The 22,837-nt window shown below is 47.3% G+C and overlaps 1 protein-coding gene across 5 annotated transcripts in view; it reads right to left on the bottom strand.

Moving 5' to 3' along the window:
* LIMS1 (LIM zinc finger domain containing 1) overlaps positions 1-22,837 on the bottom strand; it is a 98,619-nt gene that overhangs the window by 47,429 nt on the left and 28,353 nt on the right. The window contains exon 1 of one of the 5 annotated variants that reach the window (XM_057743575.1): positions 17,274-17,294. The exons of the other annotated variants lie outside the window; for them this stretch is intronic. The gene's annotated coding sequence lies outside the window, so the exon portion shown is untranslated. Of the gene's footprint in view, positions 1-17,273; positions 17,295-22,837 lie in introns of those variants that run through there. 5 annotated transcript variants of the gene reach the window in all.

Here is a 22,837-nt window from a genome sequence, read left to right as displayed (position 1 = left end):
CGGCTCCTCTCCCTGGAAGAAAGCCAGGGGTCAAGGGTGTCGTGAGCACAGCCACAGCCCGGTCTCAGTGCCAGGTACTACTGCCAACTTTTACCTCCAAACCATTTCATCAGGGCATCAAAACACCCTCAGCTTCTGTGTGAAGTCTCATCTTAAAGCTCTCCCTCTGGATGGGACACCCTGTCAACCATATCACCCACAAATGAATACACAGCTAAAAACATGTCAACTCACAGGAGACAAGGCTGCTGTGAAGACAGCAGGGACACGGGGAATATCTCCTGAGACAGAAACCTCGGGTCTGATGCCCCAGAGTCAGAGGGAGGGGCAGCCTGGGGGGAGAGCAGCTCCTGCAAAGGCCCTGAGGCTGCTAGTTGGCGGGGGCGGCGCGGAGCTCAAGACCTAGAGAGCCAGGCATGGGTGTCTCTCAGGTCTGATTTATCCTAAGACCCTGGGGAGCCACTGCTAAACAGGCCTGAGATGAAACTTGTTTTGCAAAGACTCCTCTCCCAGGCCTGGGGAGGGGGTAGGCCAAGCCATTAGAGTGGAGACATGGAGGGGAGGGGTGCGCAGGAGAGGCGTTTAGGGAGAGGAACGGACAGGCCGGGACGGATCAGACATGAAGCCTGGGCCGCACTCACGCTGCCTTAGTCCTGCCTGTGGAAAGCCAGCATTTTAAACCAACTGAATCTAAGAAGATCATTTTCAAAGAGTATTTACAAAAGAAAAAGTCTAGGACACAAAAATGTCCATGCGGTGCTGTAGGCGGAACTGATGTAAGTACTGCTCGAGGCTGAGGAACAGGCTCCCGTTTGACATTCATCTCATTGTCCCCACTTTCCAGATGAGGTAACTGAGTCTCAAAGCAGGTCAAGGTCCTGACAGGCAACACAGCCCGCGAGGGAGCGTGTGGGTCCACACCCAGTCTAAGTGTGGACGAGCCCAGCCCTGGATGCTTTGGGGATGCTCAGGAGCAGGGCAGTGTTGGGGCCCAGGGTGAGCGGCCCCAAAACGTCTCTCAGCAGCACATGGGTTATTCTGAATTAAAGTTGCTTAAGAAATAGCCAGTGTAAGAGGGACACTTTGACCCCCTCCTCTGTCTCCCTGAAGCACGAAATAAATCTCTGTGTGAAGGAGGCAGAAGGACACCCTTATTGCCAGGGACAGAGCAGCCTGTAAAACAAACCCGTGACCTCCTCAGGTGGCTAACCCCAGATTCTTCACTGATTGAGCATCCAAAGCCTACATTTCTTAGTCCTGTCAATTCCTCACGAATTTATTGTTTCTTTGTCTAAAAAGTATAAAAGCCTCCTGCTTTGGCCACATCTTAGGTCCCGTTTCTGTGAGACCTCCGTGCGCAGGAAGTGAAACTTGTGTCTTCTTCTCCTGTTCATCTGTCTTGCGTCAATTTTACTATTAGTTCAGCGACAAGAACTCCAGGCGGCAGGGGAGGTGTCCACTCTCCACTGTGGGCGCAGTAGCCCTGAGGACAACCCCAGACTAAACACAGGCTGGAGAGAGACTAAACCATGATCCCCCAACCAGCCCACCTCCCCTCATGAAAATGAGCTAGGAATAGTCCAGCTGTCCCTGGATCAATGCCGTGGACGGGCCTCTGAGTGTTGGGAAGGAGACCGAGGTCACTGACACAGGCCTTCTTCCTACAACTCCAGAACAAACGAGAGCGGGTGGAGTTAGACGTGATCTTTGATGCCCCTGAATTCCTGGACTCCTTGGAGGCTGTCTCCCTTCAGGGTATGTGTGATAACTCAGGCTTCCAAGAGTTCAGAGAAAAAGGCAAACGTCCTCATGAAAACAGGTTTTCTTGAGACCAAGTGTGTTGTTGAACAGCAACAGGAGACCAGAACGGGGGCCCATGCCCCCAGCTCCCAGTCTGCAATCCCGCCTGGTCTGACAGCCTCCTCAGTGTCTGTCAACGGGAAAGTGCATGTAACAAGTCGTGACCTTTTCCTGGAATACTACACAGCTACAGAAGAAAAATAATTCACTAAAGCTGCACAAATCCACATGAATAAACCATAGAACAAAACTGAGTGAAAAAGCACGGCTTGTATAGTAACACAAATAGTACACACTATGTAAAAGCTAGAAGAAAATGAACAACTCCATGCAGTGTTAAGAAGACACAAGTGTGTAATAAAAGGGTAAACAGGAGAGCGGCTTTCTCCTGGAGGAAAAGCAGGAGAAAAATCATCAGAACAGGAAAGTGTATCAAGAGGTTCAACTGTACTTATAATGTTTTATTTAAGGGAGGTAATGGGTATTTGGAGGCTCCTTCTATTAAATTCTATACCTTCATTAAAAAAAAAAAGGATGAAGATGCAAAACAGACGTTCTCTGAGAGCAGGTTTGCAAATCCAGTTTCAAAGCACCACTTCTGCCATCGTGTGGCTCCTGATGGTATTACATGCACATGATTTTCAGGGAACGAAAGTCTGAAAAATGGCATCGTTAGTTCTCAGGTGCAACCTCACAGGAACATAATAACCTACAGTGACAGCCTGAGTGCCCACCACTTGATAAGTAACCAATACTAAAAACCTATCTTACCACTTCTGAATAACTTTATATAAATAACTGAACAACTGAATGCTTTATAACACAGAAGACAGAAAGCATTACTCATTACTCTAGGTGCAAAAGAATGAAACTGGACCCCTATCTAACACCGCGCAGAAAAACTAATTCAAAATGGATTAAGGACTTACACATAAGACCTGAAACTATAAACTCCGAGAAGAAAACATAAAGGAAAAGCAACTTGATATCAGTATTGGCAACTATTTTTTGTATATGATTCCAAAAGCACAAGCAACAAAAGCAAAAGTCAAGTGGGACTACATCCAACGGAAAAGCTTCTACCCAGCAAAAGTAACAATAAAAAAATGAAAAGGCAACCTATAGAATGGGAGAAGATATTTGAAAATCACATACTAGGTAAGGGGTGAATATCCAAAATGTATAAAGAAAGCATACAGCTGAAAAGCAAAAAGAAAAAAAAATCTGATTTAAAAACATACACAAGACCTGAACAGACATTTTTCTTTCTTTTCTTTTTGGGGGGGGGAAGCTATGTGACATGTGGGATCTTAGTTCCCCGACCAGGGACTGAACCCGTGCCCTCTGTATTGGAGCTTGGAGTCTTAACCAGGGGAGTCCCTGAACAGACATTTCTCCAAAGATGAAAATGGTCATCTACAGATGACCAATAGGTACACAAAAAATGCTCAACATCACTAATCATCAGGAAAATGCAAATCAAACCACAATGAGCTATCACCTCACACCTATCAGAAATGCTACTATTAAAAAGACAGGAAATAACAAATATTGGCAAGAATGTGGAAAAAAGGGAACCCTCACGTACTGCTGGTGGGAATGTCAATTGGTGCAGCCATGATGGAAAAGAGTATGCAGGTTCCTCAAAAAACTAAAAATATAACTACCATGTGACCCAGGAATTCCACTTCCAGGTATATATCTGAAGGAAATGAAATCACTATCTCCAAGAAATATCTGTGTCCCCTTGTTCACTGCAGCATTATTCACAATAACCATGACACAGAAACAACCCAAGTTTCATTAATGGATGAACAGATAAAGTCTCTCTCTCTCTCTCTCTGTCTCTCTCTCTCTCACACATACACACACACACAGGAATATTACTCAGCCATAAGAAAGGACATCCTGCCATTCACAACAACACGGATGGTCCTTAAGGACACTACACTAGGTGAAATAAATCAGAGAGAGACAAATACTATATGATCTCTCTTATGTGTGGAACCTGAGGTGCCAGGGGCGGGGGGGGGGGGGGGAGGCGGGCAGGAATGGGCAGATGCTGGTCAAAGGGCACAAAGTTCCAGTTATGAGAGGAATAATAAGCTTTGGGGATGTGATGTCCAGCACGGCAACAGTAATTAACAATATTGTACACATGAAAGTCCTTTCATGAGAAGAGTTTTTATGTTCTCACTACAACAACAAAATGGTAACTGAGGTAATGAATGGGTGGGTTAATTAACCTTCTCATGGCAAACCTCTTCCAAAACTATATATGTCTCAAATCCTCACATTATTGATACATACCTTAAAATTACACAATGTTATATGTCAACTGTATCTCAATAAAGCTGAAAAAAGAAAAATTTTTAAAAAAACATTATGCTATGAAGCCCAGTCAAAGATAATGAGAAAGTTACTGGACATAAACTGTAGGAAAAAAGGATGAATGTAAGATATATCAGATATAAGAAGATTAAATTAAGTCATGAGACCAGCAAAACCAGGTGAGATGGGCCAGCTTCCAGACACGACTACCTGGTACGTGAATGGAGGACCTGTGTACGGACTCCAAACCCAGAAGTAAAGAAGCAGGAAAAACACAGTAAACACTACAGATGCTGACATGCAGAACCTAGTCCTTTTAGCAGCAAACTTTACTGGAGATCTGCACCTCTCTTCTGAACACCCAGGTTAGAGAGAAGTGACCTAAAGCTTAAACACAGCGGCCTTAACTGGACATGTAGAAACACGTCCTCGTGTGAGATTATTTGCACGCATGCAATTATTTGGCGGACGGAGCAGACGCTGGCTTAACTACATTCTGTTCAACCCTGGGGTGGGGGTCGGGGGGTGACTGTAGAGCAGTGCCCACCCCACCCCTCATCCCGATCAAGCTGCCGCCGCACCCGGCTGCCCCCACACCTCCAGTCACCCTCAGTACCCTCCTTCTCACCAGCCCAGCCACCGCAACCCGCCGATCGAATGTGTGACAGGTCACGTCCACTCCTCCCTTCACACACACACACACGATCCCTGGCTCCCCCACGCCACCACCACACACCCCGCTGCTCTTGGTCCCCATGCCCACGCTTCCGTGCGGGGCCAGCTGTGGCCAGTGAGCCTGCGCAAGGGCTTCCTGGCCAGAATTTCTTTTTCCTATGGGGATGGTTAAACTACTATGAAAATGACATGGGTAAATGGAGTAAGCACATTGGGAGTGCTCAATAAAAAATAAATATCACATTACCATCGATACTTCTTTTCCTTACTGCTGTCACAGTTGTGTTTTTAACTACAAATCTGAGCGTATTACGTTTCAGTTTGAAAGACAATGACTATTTCACAGGCAGTAAAGTCCAGAGACCCTGGTGCCGTAGGAGACATGCCTTCACCACCTCCTCACCTGTGACCTCATTTCTGGTCACTTCTCCCTCCCAGCAGTGACCCCCCCCCCCGCAGAGCCCACACACTCTGGTGTCTCCCTCCCTTGTGAAGAGCTGCACCTCCCCCACACACACAATGGGCTGGTAGCAGGTCTGGATCCCCACACGATTCCACTCTGTGGGGCCTCACGGAGCTCCCTGAGGGGCTGGGGGCATGTGCCCCCTCACCCAGGGGCTCCTGCTGACCTGCAGACAAATCCTCCCCATGGCACCTGTCACACTGTGATGGTTCTGTCTCCCTCACTGAAAATGAGAGCTGCTCAGAACCTGCACACAGTAGGCCCACAGAGAAGTCTGCTGAATGAATGACGTATGGAACCTTCGCAGAAACATGAGAATGTTGACAGATTTTTTTAAAAGTCTCACAAAATTGTGATACTTTTCCTTACTAACGCACACACAGACAGACACACATGCATGTTACTGGGATTTACCCAAAAGAGGTGCATGGTTCACGGGAACAGCTGGCTGGGTGCTGGGAAGTCTCCCATAAAGAGGCTCTCCTTGGTGAATTTCCAAAACTTACAAGTTTGACCTTCAGTTTCTGAAGCCCAGCAACCCCGTTTTGTCAGTTTATCCAAAGTGGATGCATCTCAACAGCTGTGATTAACACGTATAGAGCTGATGTGAAAGCCAGGAATCCAGGCTGTAACCACCAGGCCACGTAACACACTCAGCTTCCATGACCAGCCCGTCCCCTCCCGGGTGTAGACCAGGTGAGAGGTCAGATCACCGTCAGAAAGTTGTCTGGTGGACATCCCAAGGCTTCACACGAGCTGCCAGGTTTGCTGCAGGGGGACCTGGGGCTCAGGCCTCACCTCTGTTTCCTTCTCTTTCTTTGTACATTCAGTCACTTCATCCCTCCAGGTGACTGCAGGTCTCTGTCCTACACGGATTCCAAAGTCTGACTTCCCTCCTTTCTAAACTGCTCTTGGGCTCCTCGCTGCCAACCCCGAGTCGACACGGGCACAGAGAACCTGGGGATGGAGGTTGGGACCATCCTTCACCACATCCTCGAAGTGAGGCATCACTACAGCTCAACATGAAGGGTTCCTCTCCTGACATTTAACCACATGCCTGGCAGGTGACAGGTACACAGTAGATGCTTGTGGATAAAGAGGAAAATGTGGACAACATAGGATGCTGAGAGGAATAAGTAAAAGTTGCAAAAAGAAAAAAAATTTTTTTAATTACAAAAAATTTGATATTTTGAATGTGCACGTTTAGCTCAACACACCCAGGTTTTCTAGGATGCAGGTGATAGAAACCACTATAGAACAGGTTAATTTCAGCAGAAGAGGTACTTTAAAAAGGATGGGGACATCCCTGGTGGCTCAGTGGTTAAGAATTCACCTGCCAATGCAGGTGACACGGTTCCATCGCTGGTCTGGGAAGATTCGACATGCTGCGGAGCAACTAAGCCCTGTGCCACAACTATTGAGCCCACGTGCCACAACTGCCGAAGCCCGTGTGCCTAGAGCCCGGGCTCTGCAACAAAAGAAGCCAATGCAATGAGAAGAAGCCTGTGCACCACAACAAAGAATAGCCCTTGCTCACCTCAATTAGAGAAAGCCTGTGCACAGCAACGAAGACCCAACACAGCCGATAAATAAATACATAAATTTATTTATTTAAAAAAATAACAAAAAGTAAAAAGGATATTGGATTGTTCACAGAATCAACAAGGCACAGAGTTTGTAACAGCAAAGAGAGCCCCCTGCCCACCAGCTGGCCCGTGACAGACTGTCCCCTGGGAGCAGACAGCACTGCAGGGGTGTCTGGCCCCTGAGCCCAGCCCTGCTGCAGCCATGCCCTCTAGGAATGGTGGTGGGCATCCCTGCCTGCACCTCCACACCCGACAGCCAGCATCACACCTGGGCCTCAGCTGCACTAGAGGCTGGCGAGGCCGGGGGCTCAGCGCCTGGAGTGGAAGCAGGACTCAGCATCCTGTCGAGACTCATCAGATAGGGAAATTGACAAACAATGGGACTGATTTAAAAAGGAATGATATAAATTAAACAACACCCCCCAAAAAGCAAACAGAAATCTCCCCACAGGTGAACTGTTCTTACCCGATAGAGACTCACATGTCTGACTGCCATGGGCTGGGCGCAATTCAGGCCGGCCCACAGCCCTACAGACTCTCCCCCCAACCCCTGCCACCCCCTGCTGGTTGGTCAGCTCCGAGGAGCAGAGGGTGGGAGGTTCTGACAAGTCTCCCGTTTTCTTCCAGGACAGAAAGGAAGGAAGCTTGTTCATGCTGGTTATAAGAAATCCACTTGTGAGGATGGCGACCAGGTGAAGACTTGTTTTGATGTAATTAAAGTACATCACTATCTAGTCATTTCCACAGAACTGGATTTAATTTGGGAGGATTTGAGCGCAGTGATATCTAAAACTTGACAATGTTAAACAACATCTTTACAACTGCTAACCTCCTCCAAGGCAGGGTCAGCAGACTGCTGCTATAAAGGTCAGAGCGTGACTTATTTCAGGCTCTGAGGGCCACACGGCCTCCGTAGTGACCTTTCACCTGCTCCTGTGGTTCAAAGGCGGCCCCGATGACAGCGGACAAACGCTGGGCTGTGTCCCAAGACTGACGTTCGATTTTTGTGTAATTTTCACATCTTCCTTTTATTTTTTTCAACCATTTCAAAACATCAAAGCCATTCTTTGCTCACGGGCTGTGGGCTATATTTGGCCTGCAGACTGAACCATAATCGGGCAAACTCACTCAAAGCACCATTTGTTGTAGAGCTGTGAGAAAACAGATTTTTCTTTATAAGATGCTAACTCCTCAAGCAAAATACCCGACACCACCTTCCCAAAGCGAATGCCCCCAAAACCCACAATCACAGCCTTTGCAAGGACGAGGGTGGGTTTACAATGAGAGGAAAACAGACTCCCAGCTTCTACTGTGTCTGCACAAATGACAGAGTCAAGACATGGTCTGACCCACACACACCTGCCTGCCTGGGGCCTCACTCCCTTCAGGGCGACCCGCACAGAGAGGAGGATGACAGCTGCAGAGTCGGGGAGGAACAGGACTGCTGTGCTCAGGGAAGACACACTCTCCTCTCCTGGAATTCCCAGTGTCCAACAATCAAGACTCCATCCTACGCAAAATTCCAAACTAGGTGTCTTTTCATCACTGACCTGTGCCACGATGCTAACCGCCCAGCTGCTCCATCTTCAGTCTCTCCTTCTAAGCATAGTGACAATCAATTTTTCCTTCCTCCCAGCTTAAAAGAAGTCATAAGTTTCCTTCAATTCTATTAAAGCTGTGATAAGAAAAAAAAATCTGACAAACTAAACTAAAACATTAAGGGTTGAGGCTATAATCTCCCCAAAACATCTTCACTTGACAGTTGCCTGCATAATTCTGACCGGCCACACGGAAAAATCACACACAGTGGGAGGTATTTTTCAGCAGAAAGCTTTCTTTGCCCCTCAAATCACATCTAAGACCCACTTGGTGAAAAAATCCATTTGTAAACTAATAAATTTGGCGAAAGTAGATATTTATTTTGGTTTATTGTGAACTTGATATACTGGAAAATTGACTGTTTGGAGGGTCTGGAGCCAGCTTCCTACACATCAGGTCCTGATTCTAACACGCGTGCCCTGCAGGGCTGAAGCGGTGGTCAGAGGCTTGCACAGCCTGACATGGACCAGGTACCCAAAACTGGTAGTTATCACTATAAACAGGATGTCTATGAAAGAGCTTAGAATTTAATGTGCAGGACATGTGGGAGAAGGCTTTAAAAGAACAGCATTTCTGTTTGCATTATGGAAAAGGGAAAAAAGGAAGAAAAAGGAAATGTGCACAAAGAAATTCTTCTGGTTGTGGGGGTGGAGAGACCTGGCCTGTGCATTTCCCTGTTTCTCTCACATGTGTGCACACACACAGGCACCTGCCAGAAAGTCTCGGATCTGCTCTGTGCTAGTGAATTTGCAGCTTAGTCAATTCTCAAGAATTCACAATACTTTAACTGTCCTATTTCATACAGCCTTCTTAAAAAGCCTCAGAAATGCTGTCACCATTACAATCATGTGTGTGGTGGGGCTGGGAGCATGAATCCCCTGATGTTATATGAAAATTGTTGTGTACGTGGTTCCGCGCATTTTTCTACGAAGGCCTGTAAGCCTCAGAGCCTCAAAGAGGTCTGGACCAATAAGGCAAATTAAGACCGTAATGACCCCATCTAACTGCTCCAAGCACCTCTGGCCTCTTTCCTCCATGCCCTCTTTGTGTGCACCCCCACCAGGGATACAGGACAGGAGATTGAACTCACCCACTTGGTATGCAATCATTTTACACTAAGCTGAGCTTCCTAAAGGGTTCCCCACTCCCCAACCCTGTTAATACAACACTGTCATCATGGGCACCATCACCTCCAGGTGACTTTACCGCTGATGCAACCACCTAACCTAACAACGTAAAACCCACCTTCTCACCTGTGCAATGGAGAAAACTGCTCACATCTTTCTAGCTGGTTTGGCCAGCCTATCACTGTGACATCTCAAGGCTGAGAGAAGGGGCTGACACAGAGTGATGGGGGGTGGGCGGGAGGGGATGTCTCCTGCCTCAACAAACAGACCCTCAGCCTCTCTAGAAAGAGTCAACTGTAAACGCACATTCTGGTATATAACCCTGTGGGGAGGAATAAAAAGGCTGAGTTTAAGGATCATTTTCTGGGCTTAGGAATTGAGGTTCAGTAAGACTAAGTTTCCCCCCAAACAAGCAGAAATATCTAAAGTGAGGGGACTGTATTCTGGCCACTGGTCTCTGTTAACTTTAATTAAAACAAATTATTTTTGGTTCCCTGGCTGGAGTGGATGCTTAATGATGCATAATCACCATCCCTTAAAGGCAGCACATCGTTAAAAAGCATTTTATAAAAAGAGGGAAAGTAAGTTGTATTGAAAATCCTCATCTTTGCAGAGAATTGTCAAAATAAATAATTATTTTTAAAGCTATATTTGAAGTATATATTGAAGACTAACATTGAATAATAAATTATTTTTTTGCCCCTTTTTCCTATCAACAACTCATTTATGAATGGGAAAAAATGAGCTTCTAAACCCTAACAAAATGATGTCTTTTGCGGGAATAGAAAAATCTATCCTAAAATTCACAGGAACTTTAAGAACCCCCAAAAGCCAAAACAATTTTGAAAAAGATGAATTTCGAGGTCTCACACTTCCTGATTTCAAAACTTACTACAAAGTTGTAGTAATCTAAACAGTGTGGTGCTGGCATAAGGACAGACACACAGACCAGTGGAAGAGAACCAGATCCTGGGAATAAACCCTCACAAATATGGTCAAATGATTTTCAACAAGGATGCCAAGACCACTCAATGGGGAAAGTGCAGTCTTTTCAACAAGTGGTGTTGGGGAAAACGTATATCCACATGCAAAAGACTGAAGCTGGACTCCTAACCTCATACCATAAATAGAAATTAACTCCAAATAGCTCAGATAAAACTCTCAGAAGAAAGCATAGGAGGAAAACTTGATGACATTAGCTTTGGTTATGATCTATTGGATACGGCATCAAAAGCAAAGGCAACAAAAGTAAAAACAGACAAATGAGAACTACATCAACATTTAAAACTTCTGTGCATCAAAGGACACAATCAACGGGATGAAAAGGCAACCTACAGAATGGGAGAAATGTCTGCACATCATATATCTAAAAAAGGACTTCAAATCTAGAATCTATACAGAACTCACACAACTCAACAATGACAGCAGAAACCAACCGGATTAAGTAAGTACAGTGGGCAAAAGACTGGAAGACAGAAGTCAAGTGGGACAAAGAGGACAAAGTAGGCAGAACCACAGGAAGAAAAACGATGAAGGGGAAATTCCAAGAACATTTAAAAATAATTTCTGCTTTGTTGGAAGAGGAGTCTGCATTGTCATGTATCTTGTCCAAGTGGAGTTGAGGTCTGTGGAAATTCCCATATAAGGACGCCTGCTCACAGCTGTTTCCTCAGGCAGATGCTACAGCTCCCCATCTGAAAAAGGTATCAGGCATTTGGAAGAAAAGATTCTTTGGCAACAGTGACCATATATACATTAAAGGCTGTGGTTTCCATTCTTAATGGCCAGGAGATTTGCCAAGACATGTCGTCCCCACCCAAATATGGTTCAGCATCTAGCAGTCAAGGCCATACAGCTTTCCTATGGTGGAGACAGAGGCCGTGTGACTTTACTGCTCTCCACAAACGGCTCTTCAGTCAGGAATGTGCTCATACGTGCAGTGATGTCCTGCCATCCATAAATGGTACCTTTCCATCTCAGGTGAAGCTGCCTCCCTGCTTCGCCCAGAATCCCCTCCAATGGCTTCAAAGCAGAGCCTCTGTGTTTGGATGAGTCTCAGTACCTTCTCCTTAGACCTACCTTAGCTCTCCTTAGATCTACCTTGGATCTCCTTAGATCTATCGTCTTAGATCTGTCCAGTTTGGTAGCTACAAGGCACAGTCAGCAACTCAGATGAGAAGACTTCAAATCGAGATGTGCTTTAAGTGTAAAATACACTTGAGATTTCAAAGATTTAGTTCACAAAAAATGTAAAATATCTCAGTAATTGTTAATATGATCACAGGATGTGTATAGTTTGGACATGACAATAGTTTGGCGTTTTGAGTTAAATCAAATATACTATTAAAATTAATTTCACTTGTTCCTTTTTTTAAAAAATAAATAAATTTATTTATTTATTGGCTGTGTTGGGTCTTCATTGCTGCACACAGGCTTTCTCTAGTTGTAGAGAGCAGGGGCTACTCCTCATTGTGGTGCACAGGCTCCTCATTGCCATGGCTTCTCTTGTTGTGGGGCACGGGCTCTAGGCACGTGGGCTTCAGTAGTTGCGGCACATGGGATCAATAGTTGTGACACACGGGCTTAGTTGCTTTGCTGCATGTGGGATCGTCCCGGCCCAGGGATTGAACCCACGTCCCCTGCATTGGCAGGCGGATTCTTAACCACTGCGCCACCTAGGAAATCCCTCACCTGTTCCTTTTTGCACGTGGCTGCTAGGAAACTTTAAACTACACAGTGGTGTGGCTCACGTGACTTGCTATTGGACAGGTCGTTCTAGATAAGATCATAGGCTCCACTTACAGAATCAAGAAATGTGGCCCAGAAATCATCCTGAGGAGGAGGCACTGAAAACTCAGGGGAACAAGAGCCTTTGAGTCTTTTCACTGTAACTGCACAGCCCGAGGGGGCAGCCTTGGCTAGAATCCACCCTCTCTCATCAGCCAGGTCAGTTTCCTCTGCTGCAGGTTAGACTTCTGCTTGTAATATGCGCTCATGAAACTCCCTCTCAGGTGGCCACTGAAGACTAAAAACAAAGGAAAGCATTTCCACAATCAGCACCAAGAAGTACGTTCTCAGTAAGTGTACTTCCCTTTCTTTTGAGGTTTTAGAAATCCTGTGGACGTGCTCAGAGGCTGAGTCAGTCACCCTGGGGTTAGGCATAGAGCCTGGATCCCAAGTCTTTTTTTCCTTCCTCTCCACTCTAACCACTTCCACAGAATTTACCCTCATAGGCAGGGCGTGTGCGGAACTTTCCAGATGAGGCCACCCCCTCCTGCAGCTGCACTTCCCGCTCCATTCCTCTGCCAGGTTCTCCCACCTCCTCTTGCTGGTCCATGAATTCACAAATCATTATAATTAACTTCAGAATTCTGGTGGCGCTCATGTTCTCCTTAGGACTGTTATTAATAACTCACTGCTACCACCCAAATTTAAATGTAGCTCTGTCATAACGGTAGCTATTTCCTGCCCCCACCCTGCAGTCTCCTAAGATGCACAGATACCTCCTTTATTTACCACAGTGTCTGATCAGATACATAATGAATGAAGACCTTTATAATGGCCTGAGAAATAAGTAAAGTCAAACTGAACGTTGACTTTCAATTACTGTCCAGGCCAATCAGGATCACAGGGATGGAAAGCAACTTGACTGAGACGTCACATCTGACTTGGCAGTCTGGACTTTCTTTCTGGTCCATTTGTGGAAAATCCACTTTTATGATTTCCTCACAGCTGCTGCTAGCATCATGTTGGGCTCGCAGCCCTGAAGACTGAATTCCCCGCTTCGATGATGCTATTTTCTTATTCTCCACCCAACTTTCCCCAAATATTTGCAGTCATTTGTTACAAGTGCCAACCCTTCTGAAGGTCTGGCTTAAGGAAGCTTGTTGTACGTGGACCCCTCCCACAAGACAGCAATGCCAGGCTGGTGAAAGGGGCGTGGAGGAGGATGACCCCTGCAAGATTCTACCTCCGCATCTCCCCAACACTCCTTTACAGAAGGTGGGGGATGGGGCTGAGCACGGCAAGGAAGCGGAAGGGAAGAGGGGAAAAGACTGAAGAAGGAAAAAGCAAAAGGAAGAAAGAGAAGGTCTCTGCAGTAGTGGTCAGGCTGTGGGGGCTCTGAAAAGGGGAGAAAAAACATGAAATTATCAGATACTAAATAGAGCATCGTTCCTTTCAACCCTGAGCTGTAGGAGTTCCAGGTCTTTAAGGGGACAAGCTCGAATGGTGCAGAGTAAAATAAAAACCAAAGTGGGAGAAACAGTTTGGTGGTCTCTCAAAAAGTTAAACACAGAATTACCATAGGACTCGGTCCACCTCTGGGTATATGCCCCACAGAACTGAAAACAGGGACTCAAACAGATACCTGTATACCCACATTCACAGCAGCACTACTCACAACAGCCAGTAGGCGGAAACAACCACGTGTCCTTCGACAGATGAGTGGATAACAAAATGTGGTCCGTCCATACGATGGAGTAACATCTGCCCAAAAAAGGAAAGAAGTCCACACACCTGCCGGAACGGGGATGGACCTCCAAGTCATTCTGCTGAGTGGGAGGAGTGGACATTGATGTCACATGTCATGTGACTCCACTCATGTAAGATACACACACGGGGCAAGTTCACAGAGACAGGAAGTGGATTAGAGGCCGTAGGGCTCCATGGTGCACAGTACGCGTCTGAGGTGATGTAAAGTTCTGTAACACTGTGAATATAGTGAATGCCACTAAATTTTATAATTAAAAATGGTTAAAATGGCGAGTTTTATGTTAGAAGTATCTTACCACAATAAAAAACAAAAAAAAAAGGTGGGGGCGGGGAGGGAACATTTGTGACTGCCTAGATCTCACCTAGGATCCTCGTACATACATTATCTCAATTAATCATCACTCCTCAGAGGTTAGATGTTATGGCCATTCACAGCTGAGGAATCTGCAACTCAGACATTAAATAATTCGTTCAAAATCATAAAAGCAACGCAAGTAAGAGCGGAACCCAAATCCGGTAGCTGTAAAGCTCTCTCAACTACACCACAGTGTTTCAAGGATAAAGAGGCCCAATGGATAAACCAGTGAGGGAGGCAGATTCCCCTCAGCAGCCCTGAACTGTCATATCAGTGACAAGAAAGACCACGAACAGCTGAACCCAAAGGACACGGTACCCAAACATCTTCCCAGGCTGCAAATGAACTTCTTTCCATCAGCAAAGAGATGTCCTCTTAGCACAGTTTTTAAGCCCTATCAATACACTGCTAAGGGCATACCTGCCTCTTCTCGCCCCCACCAAGAAGATTTGGTAAATTTATTTTTCAATTTCTCATGTCCTACATACCCTCCCCCAACTCTCACCAGGAGCGTTAAAGGACACAATTCCCCCCAATGACAGCGTCAGATATTTGTAGCAACGTTTGGTACATACAATACTTTCCCAAATGTCCCCTCATGTCACCCACTCCATCACTCTGTAGACCAACACCTCCACTGTGTGGACGAATTAAATATCCCCAGAAACAACACGCTAGGTCACAGCTAAAACCTGTCCTCCAGGCAGAGGCAGTGAGAGGAGCCCGGCTGCTGTGTCACCTTCCCTCTGACAATGAGTGACATGTTGCTGAGGACCTGGGCGGGGCTGCGGGGGGGAGGGGGGGGGACCCAATTCAAGGTCACTGCAAGGCCTCTGCTTTAAAAAAATAAAACTGAAAGTACGTTTTTAAAGTCCCCGTAAAGTCTCTATCATTTTGGGGGGAACTCTCGGAGCTGCTGACATCAAGAAGTTGTCAGTGAGACTCAAGCCTCCTCCACCTCCCCACTACCCTGAGGAGGCCCGGGTTCCTGCCCCATCACAGAGCCTTCACTGCAGGATGTCCACACCTCGTCCCACCAGCCACACCATTTCTCAGTCATCTTAGTGTCTCCAGGACCTAGCACAGCACTCAGCATGAAGTAGACAAGTCACTGTCACCTGGATGACAGAATATGTGACACCTTTCATGTGTCACCACCTCCCAGTTGCCCCAGGGCAGAGGGGACCCCAGGCAGAGGGGAGCCAGGGCAGAGGGGGGCCAGGGCAGAGGGGGGCCAGGGCAGAGGGGAGCCAGGGCGGAAGGGAGCCAGGGCAGAGGGGCCCCTAGGACAGGGCCTAAAGCAAAGAAGCCCTTGTGAGCCAGCTGTCAACTCTACAACAGGGAAGCAATGGAGGCTTCTGAACAGAGAAGCCAACCTGACCTGCAAACCTTCCTCCAGCTGCCGCCAACACCCCTTGAAGAGCCCCCTTCCTGCTGCCTGTGAGTGTGAAACACTTATTCTCCACAGCCCATCGCCCATCACCCAGCACCATCCCCAAGAATTATAGCCCCCCCCACCCCGGTCACCCCCAATATGATCACACTCATGATGGTCTCTGATTGCGTTTGTTCTCTGCTACAGTTTTACACCGAGTGTGTGTGTTCATCCAGAGTGTTGTATCCTATAAGCCATGCACAGTGCCTTTGGCTGCAAACTAAGGTATGTACCCTTCTTATTAACTGAAAGACCACATGGAAGTTATCAGTGATCACCCACTTTTTAGATTTTTCTTTCTTGTCCCTGAAAAAGATAATTCTCTTCTCTTGATCACTATAACTATTCTATATTTCATGATTATGTACGTTTGTATTATATATGTGTATATATAACATAAATACATATAAATTTGTACGTGTGTATATATATATGTGTATATATATATATATATATATATATATATATATAAGAAACTCCCTTACCCATTACCCCATCTTATACTACAGGACTATTCCTCTCAAGGTTATCATGTTCCTGAAGATTAACTGAAAAATAAACATTTTCATAAATACATTTAAATCTCTAAGGAAATTCGCTGCATAAGGCAAATCACGTGTAAGGCAGGAGATCCTTTTAGGGTGAATAATCACCTCTCAATAAATGTTTTACAAATGCAGACTTGGTGCATTAAGTTTCTTCTAAAATGCCCTCCCAACTTTTAAACAGTTACCAGTTAATGAGTAAAAGCAGCTCCCCCACTACTTACGAGGCTCTTTTCTCAGCACGGCAAGACCAAAGTTCACTAACTACAGTGTTAAACAGTACATGTTTGCTGGTGTGTTTTAAGACCTTAGACAGAATTTGAGTTAAAAATATTTCACGTAATAAAATGCCAAAAAGCATTCCTAAGGTCTTTTATAGAAAATAATCTCTGCAGGATCGTAAACTCTATGGCACTAAATGTTATCAAGGTTGTTAATATTTTCTCTGCAAACAGAGGGTATAACCTCCCTTCCTCTTTCTCCCTGGCTGTGAAACCCATAAAACATACAGTTGCTTTTACACACATTTGATAATTAAATACACACCCACAGGAAGTAACGACCACATCATTATCCTTCGCAGCAGGAAGCAGACATTAGCATGGCCAAAGGCTACTAGGAGACCTTTCTGCTACTGTACTTTCGAGTTAAGACAAATGCCTTTGAGATTCGCTTTCAAATGACCGAGAAAGACTTTGAGATTCGCTTTCAAATGACTGAGAAAGACAGGTCAGGAGGGAAACAAACCCAGAAACAAAAGCCTGTGTCTGGCTGCTCCGGGCCATCACCTCCACTTCTCTGGAGCCACCGCCCGTCCTCTCCCCTGCGCACGCACAGCACCACCTCTGCAAAGAGGTCCTTACCTGCTGCCTGCAAACTCAGGAACAGAGCACTCCTCTCTGTGTCTACCCTTATTCCATTCGTTTATCAGGGCTCCGGAAGCTGCGTTCCCATCACAGCGAGTTATCTGTAAAGCTCCTGTTTCCTACACTGCATAGAACTTCCTCATCTCAGCTCCCTGTCTGTTGCCTGAACTATATTTAAGCCCATGAAGCCACATCGAGGGTTCTTCCTGCACGCACTCGAGCCATGTGACAGTGTTACACGATAACCCCACAGTTCTGAAGCAAGACAACACCCCCAATGTCATAACTCACATCCTGTTGGGTTGTTTTATACACTTTACTAAGTCAAGAAGTTCATCCACAAACTTACTGAAAGCGCTTGTAATATGCAGGAAAATATTTAGAAAAATGAACAATAACTGGTCAGCACAGAAGGAGCTGAACCCATTTGGGTCTTGACGACACCGTCATGTCTGAATTGACAGAGCATCTTGAGGTCTCCTCTGGAGGCTTTACCACCTCGGATTCAGCAGCTGGTCTTGGTTTCATCTTCCCAGTGATGCAGTCCCACCCAGAGCTGGGCGGCTGCACTCCATCGGCTCAGTGGTGGAAACAGCTCCTCTGTCCTGGCTGAGTCAGTGCTGGGGCCGCCTCGGGCCAAGTTTCCACGGAAGAAGACTAAAGGGGTCTTTGCTGGAGATTCAGGAAGAACTCGGGAGCCACCAGGGCAGCCTTCCTCCTCCAAGAACAGGGCTTCCCCACCCAGATTCACCAAGATCATAAGATCAGTCCCTAACCAACTCCTTTATTACAGAGCAGATTTCTGGGTTACAGGCCCTGAGGTTAATCTTTAAAAACAAGAAAACAATCAATCTCTTCTGCTAGTCCTCCCTCTCTACAGGCATCTGACCACATGAGGGTCTGGGGTCTGGGAGGCAAGCTAGGGCAGAGGATGTTCAGAGATTTGGGACTCAGCCCTGTGCCTCCCTACAAGACCCAACGCTCAGGGTTGTTGGGGCTTCCCACACAATAGGCACGCGGTAAACTTCTAGCCAGAATCTTCCTCTGGCTTTGGTTTATTTACTCCTTTCTGGGGAGCGGGCAGTACAGGCCGTACTGCAGGGGAGAAACAGGCCCCCTACCCCACTCCTGCCGCAGACACAAACCCTGCGAAGCGGCCGCATCTCTCCCGGGAGGAGGAAGACAGAAAGGCAGTCTGCAGCGGCAGCCCCAGGATGTGGAATTCCCCATAAGAACGTAGCTTTTATCACTGCAGTGAATGCCCAGTAGGGGGACACCAACCTCTTGGTCCCCATGCTTGACCGATCACATGCACCACAAAAGACATCCACAGGGTGTGTGAGCAGGGTGTCCAGTGGCCACCTGGAGCCCCTCCTTTCCCGACCATTCTCTAAGAGCAGCCCAGTCACTCCTACCCTCTGCCATCTGGAAACACCTCTTATTAAGGTCACAGTTACCCCTTAAGAGACAAAATCAGGAAGCAGTTTTCAATCCTTCTCTTATGTCTGACCTTCATAAACAAGGCAATTCCCTTGGCCTCCAGACGGTCCCACCCGCATTAGGATCACCCATCACTGTCTCCTCTGCAGGATCCCCTTCCTCTCCTGCCTTTAAGAGGGAGAAGAATGGGGGTGCCCATCCTGGCTCCACTGTCTCCCTATGACCCCCCATCCTCACAGCTCCACCACTTCCTGTGTCAACAATGCCGGCCAGACCGCCCCCCATCCCGCCCCACGCCAACTTCACAGCCAGACACCAAATTGTCTGCAGGCCGTTTCCATGGAGATGTCCTCACTGGCAACTCAAACCCCAGAGGATTAAATGAAGCTCACCCACCGCTCACCCACCCCGGCGCCTGTGCCCTCAGGGTGAGCCTTCAACACTTATGACTTCCTGTCCTCTGATCATCCACTTCTCAGTTTAGTTCCTGAGCAGTTTTCACATTTCTCCTCTGCCCACCTCACCGTCATTGGAGCCCTGCCCAGTCCAGGCCCCATGACACCCGCCTGATCTGCGGCTGTAGCCTCCTGACTAGGTTCCTGGCCACTGGTCGGTGCCTGTGATCAATCCCCAGATATCCGCCAGTGAGGACCGCCCAAGGAAGCAGGTCCCTAACCAACTGGCTCTGCTCTGCACAGAAGCTCACCTGCAACACCTGGCCCACCCCTCCCCATCCTCTCCTCTGGTTACTCCCACCACTCAGGCAGTGCAGCCTGGCAGCTACACACACACACACACACACACACACACACACACACACACACACACACACACACACACACACACACACACACACACACACACACACACACGTGCGCAATCATGGTGGGGGAGCTGCTGCACACAATGGCCCCTCAGCCCGCAAGACCCTCCCCACATCCCCTCCCTTCACCAACATCCCTGCACACAGAGGGGTCGCCGGGTTCTCAGCACCCCCGACCCTCACACTTCCGCTGCACAGGCTTCCTTTCCCGCGTCCCCGGGGAGATGGACTCCTGCACATCCGAGACCTGGGGCAACTGGGCACTTGGTGAAGTTTAAAGAAACAAAGCCTGCAGGCGGGGTGGCCATATGCACCTCCTAGGTGAGGACTGTGGGGCGGGGGACGTTCCAGGACCCCTGAAGGCCCCCAGGGAGAAGTGTCAGAAGACAGCTAAGGAGGCCAAAGCCCAGCAGCGAAACGAAAGGCTGGTTCTTGAGAACAGGACACCTCTCACAGCGGGGACCCGGCTGTCACTCTGGAGGCTGCCAGGGGCTGTGGTACACAGTGAGCAGGGAGGCCCGGCCGAGGCCCAGCCTCTCCCAGCAGGTAGAGCTTCTGCTCTGTGTCACCCCACCCCCCGGCGCAGGCTGGGCGCCTGGTAAAGTGACTAGTCTTCTCCGGCCATCGGCGGCCATGCTTCTGTTTTCCTTTACAGGCTTCACACAGAGGGAGAGCAATCAGGTTAAATGCTTTCCACGGAGAATCACCTGAGTGCACGTGGGTCTATTCTGTAACACGTTCCATGTCCTTGCTCTGCCTTTTAAAAACTCTGGGGTAATTTCACCCAACTTGTTTTACCCATTCTATCAAGTACTACTAAATCTCTCCATCTTTAAATACTCTTCTTACATCCTGATTTTGAAACACATTTATAATCCAAAAAGTTCGTCACATTCATCCCTATACATAAGCTTTACCTGAGGTTTCTGCTCTATTTCACTGGAGAAAACATTAGTTTACCAACCATCTCTCATTTAAAAACAAAACAAAAAAAACCTTTCCAATAGATCATAATCAATGTTTTAAAGGCTTTGAGCTACTAAATAGGATAAAAAAGAAATGAATACCACTTGTTAATACCACTTATATATTTTTATTTATTTATTTATTTATTATTTTTGGGGGGGTACACCAAGTTCAATCACCTGTTTTTATACACATATCCCCGTATTCCCTTCCTCCCTTGACTCCCCCCCCCACCCTCCCTCGAGTCCCCCCCACCCTCCCCGTCCCAGTCCTCTAAGGCATCTTCCATCCTCGAGTTGAACTCCCTTTGTTATACAACAACTTCCCACTGGCTATCTATTTTACAGTTGGTAGTATATATATGTCTGTGCTACTCTCTCGCTTCGTCTCAGCTTCGTATACCACTTATATTAAAAGTAAAATCCCAAGCAAACTTTGTGCTTCACTCAATTTACAAATCTCAGGGCATTCCTAGAAAACTTAGTGTTAATTAAAACTGTGTAAAAGTATTCTTTGTTCATATCTAAAATATAAGTACATGCTATGCTCAGAGAATTATAAAAACTTTTTTCTCCTTTTTGTTTTAACCTGCACCAGTCCTTTGGATGCAAACTCTGTGACATCCAGCATCTCTCACCTCATCCAGCATCCCTGGCCCCATCCTGCATCCCAGACCTCATCTAGTATCCCTGGTCCCACTCAGCTTCCCTGGCCCCATCCTGCATCCCTGACCTCATCTAGTATCCCTGGTCCCACTCAGCTTCCCGGGCCCCATCCTGCATCCCTGACCTCATCTAGTATCCCTCGTCCCATCCAGCTTCCCTGGCCCCATCATGCATCCCTGACCTCATCCTGCATCCTTGGCCCCATCCAGCTTCCCTGGCCCCATCCTGCATCCCTGACTTCATCTACTATCCCTGGTCCCATCCAGCATCCCTGGCCCCGTCCAGCATCCCTGATCCCATCCAGCTTCCCTGACCTCATCCAGCATCCCTGGCCACCTCCACCATCCCTGGCCCTAGCCAACTCCATATCTATGTTCCCCAAACCATCAAGGTACCGAAAAGTGCCCATAAGTTCCCAGTGGTTCCTTAGGGAACAGCTGTAGCCCCATTGAGAACTACTGACCTGGAGGATTTCTGAGGCCATCAATCTATCTAACGGCCAAAGCGCTGATTGAGTATTTGATGAATCTTCTGTTGTTGCTGGAAGGCTGACACCAACATTAAGACCAGGCCTCCCCTCCACCCCAAGCCCCCTGCTATGCCTGCCCCTCCCCCACCGAGTGCAGATAAACATCACACTGGCCTCCGTCCCATCTCTCCCTCTCCTGAGGCAGGTGTAGAGCACAGGTCCTGTCAGTGTTACCCCGAGATTTCTTCTGTCCTGTTGGCACCTCTTTGGGGCTGGGTTTGGCTACAGACTCGAGAATGCTGTGTCCCACATTATCCAAATAGCCCCCCTCACTCTCAGGAAAGACTAAACAACCCCGATGACTCAGACTGACTTCTGGAACAGTTGTTACAAATCAAAACATACAGTTCTTTAGAGAAAAGAGTAAAGAGGGCCTAAGAGGAAAAGTGAGCACAGGAGGGTGCAGCTGCCCCACCCCCACCCCCGCACGGCAGGCCAGCGTTCCCCCATCTAGATCCCAGCCCCAGGACGGCAGGACCGTGAGGCTGGAAAGGATGAACCGTGGACTCAGCGGAGCAAAGGCCCCGACAAACTTCACAGAAGAGCCGAGAACATCCGGATGCCCACACTGCTGGGAACAGAGGCAGCTCTGCTGGGTGGCGTGCGCCAAGGAGTCAGGCCTGGCCACACAGGCATAGGGACCAAACTTGTTGCCTTCTGTTTCCCACTGTTTGAAGATAGTTCTTGTTTTAAAAGCATATACTATGTTTGTAAATGTATAAAAAAATACACCACTCCAGGTTTAAAAATGCCGTCCCCCTGACCATGGTGGGGAAGTTACAAATGATAAAACAAACTTGTAAGGAAAAAACAGTGCGAGAAGTCACTCTATACTATTGATAACTCCAAGGGTGTTAGGGCCTGTTACCAAGTGAACGTTACCAATAGCATCTAATACCTAAATTCCAAAAGTATTAACAGTACCTCCCACCAAATGTGGAAGCACACTTACCTGAATTATTAAATTTCAACAGTAAAATAAAGGGGGAGGCATGGGAGTGGGTGGGAGAGGGATGAGGAGGCAGAGCACAGAGGATTCGGGGGCAATAAAAACACTCTGCATGAGACCATAATGATGGATACGTGTCCTTACACAAAACCCACAGGATATACAACCCCGAGAGTGACCCTAATGTAA

The sequence above is a fragment of the Hippopotamus amphibius genome, chromosome 7 (assembly GCF_030028045.1).
Source record: "Hippopotamus amphibius kiboko isolate mHipAmp2 chromosome 7, mHipAmp2.hap2, whole genome shotgun sequence".
In the NCBI taxonomy this organism is placed as follows: domain Eukaryota; kingdom Metazoa; phylum Chordata; class Mammalia; order Artiodactyla; family Hippopotamidae; genus Hippopotamus; species Hippopotamus amphibius.
This window is presented reverse-complemented; position numbering and strand designations above follow the sequence as displayed.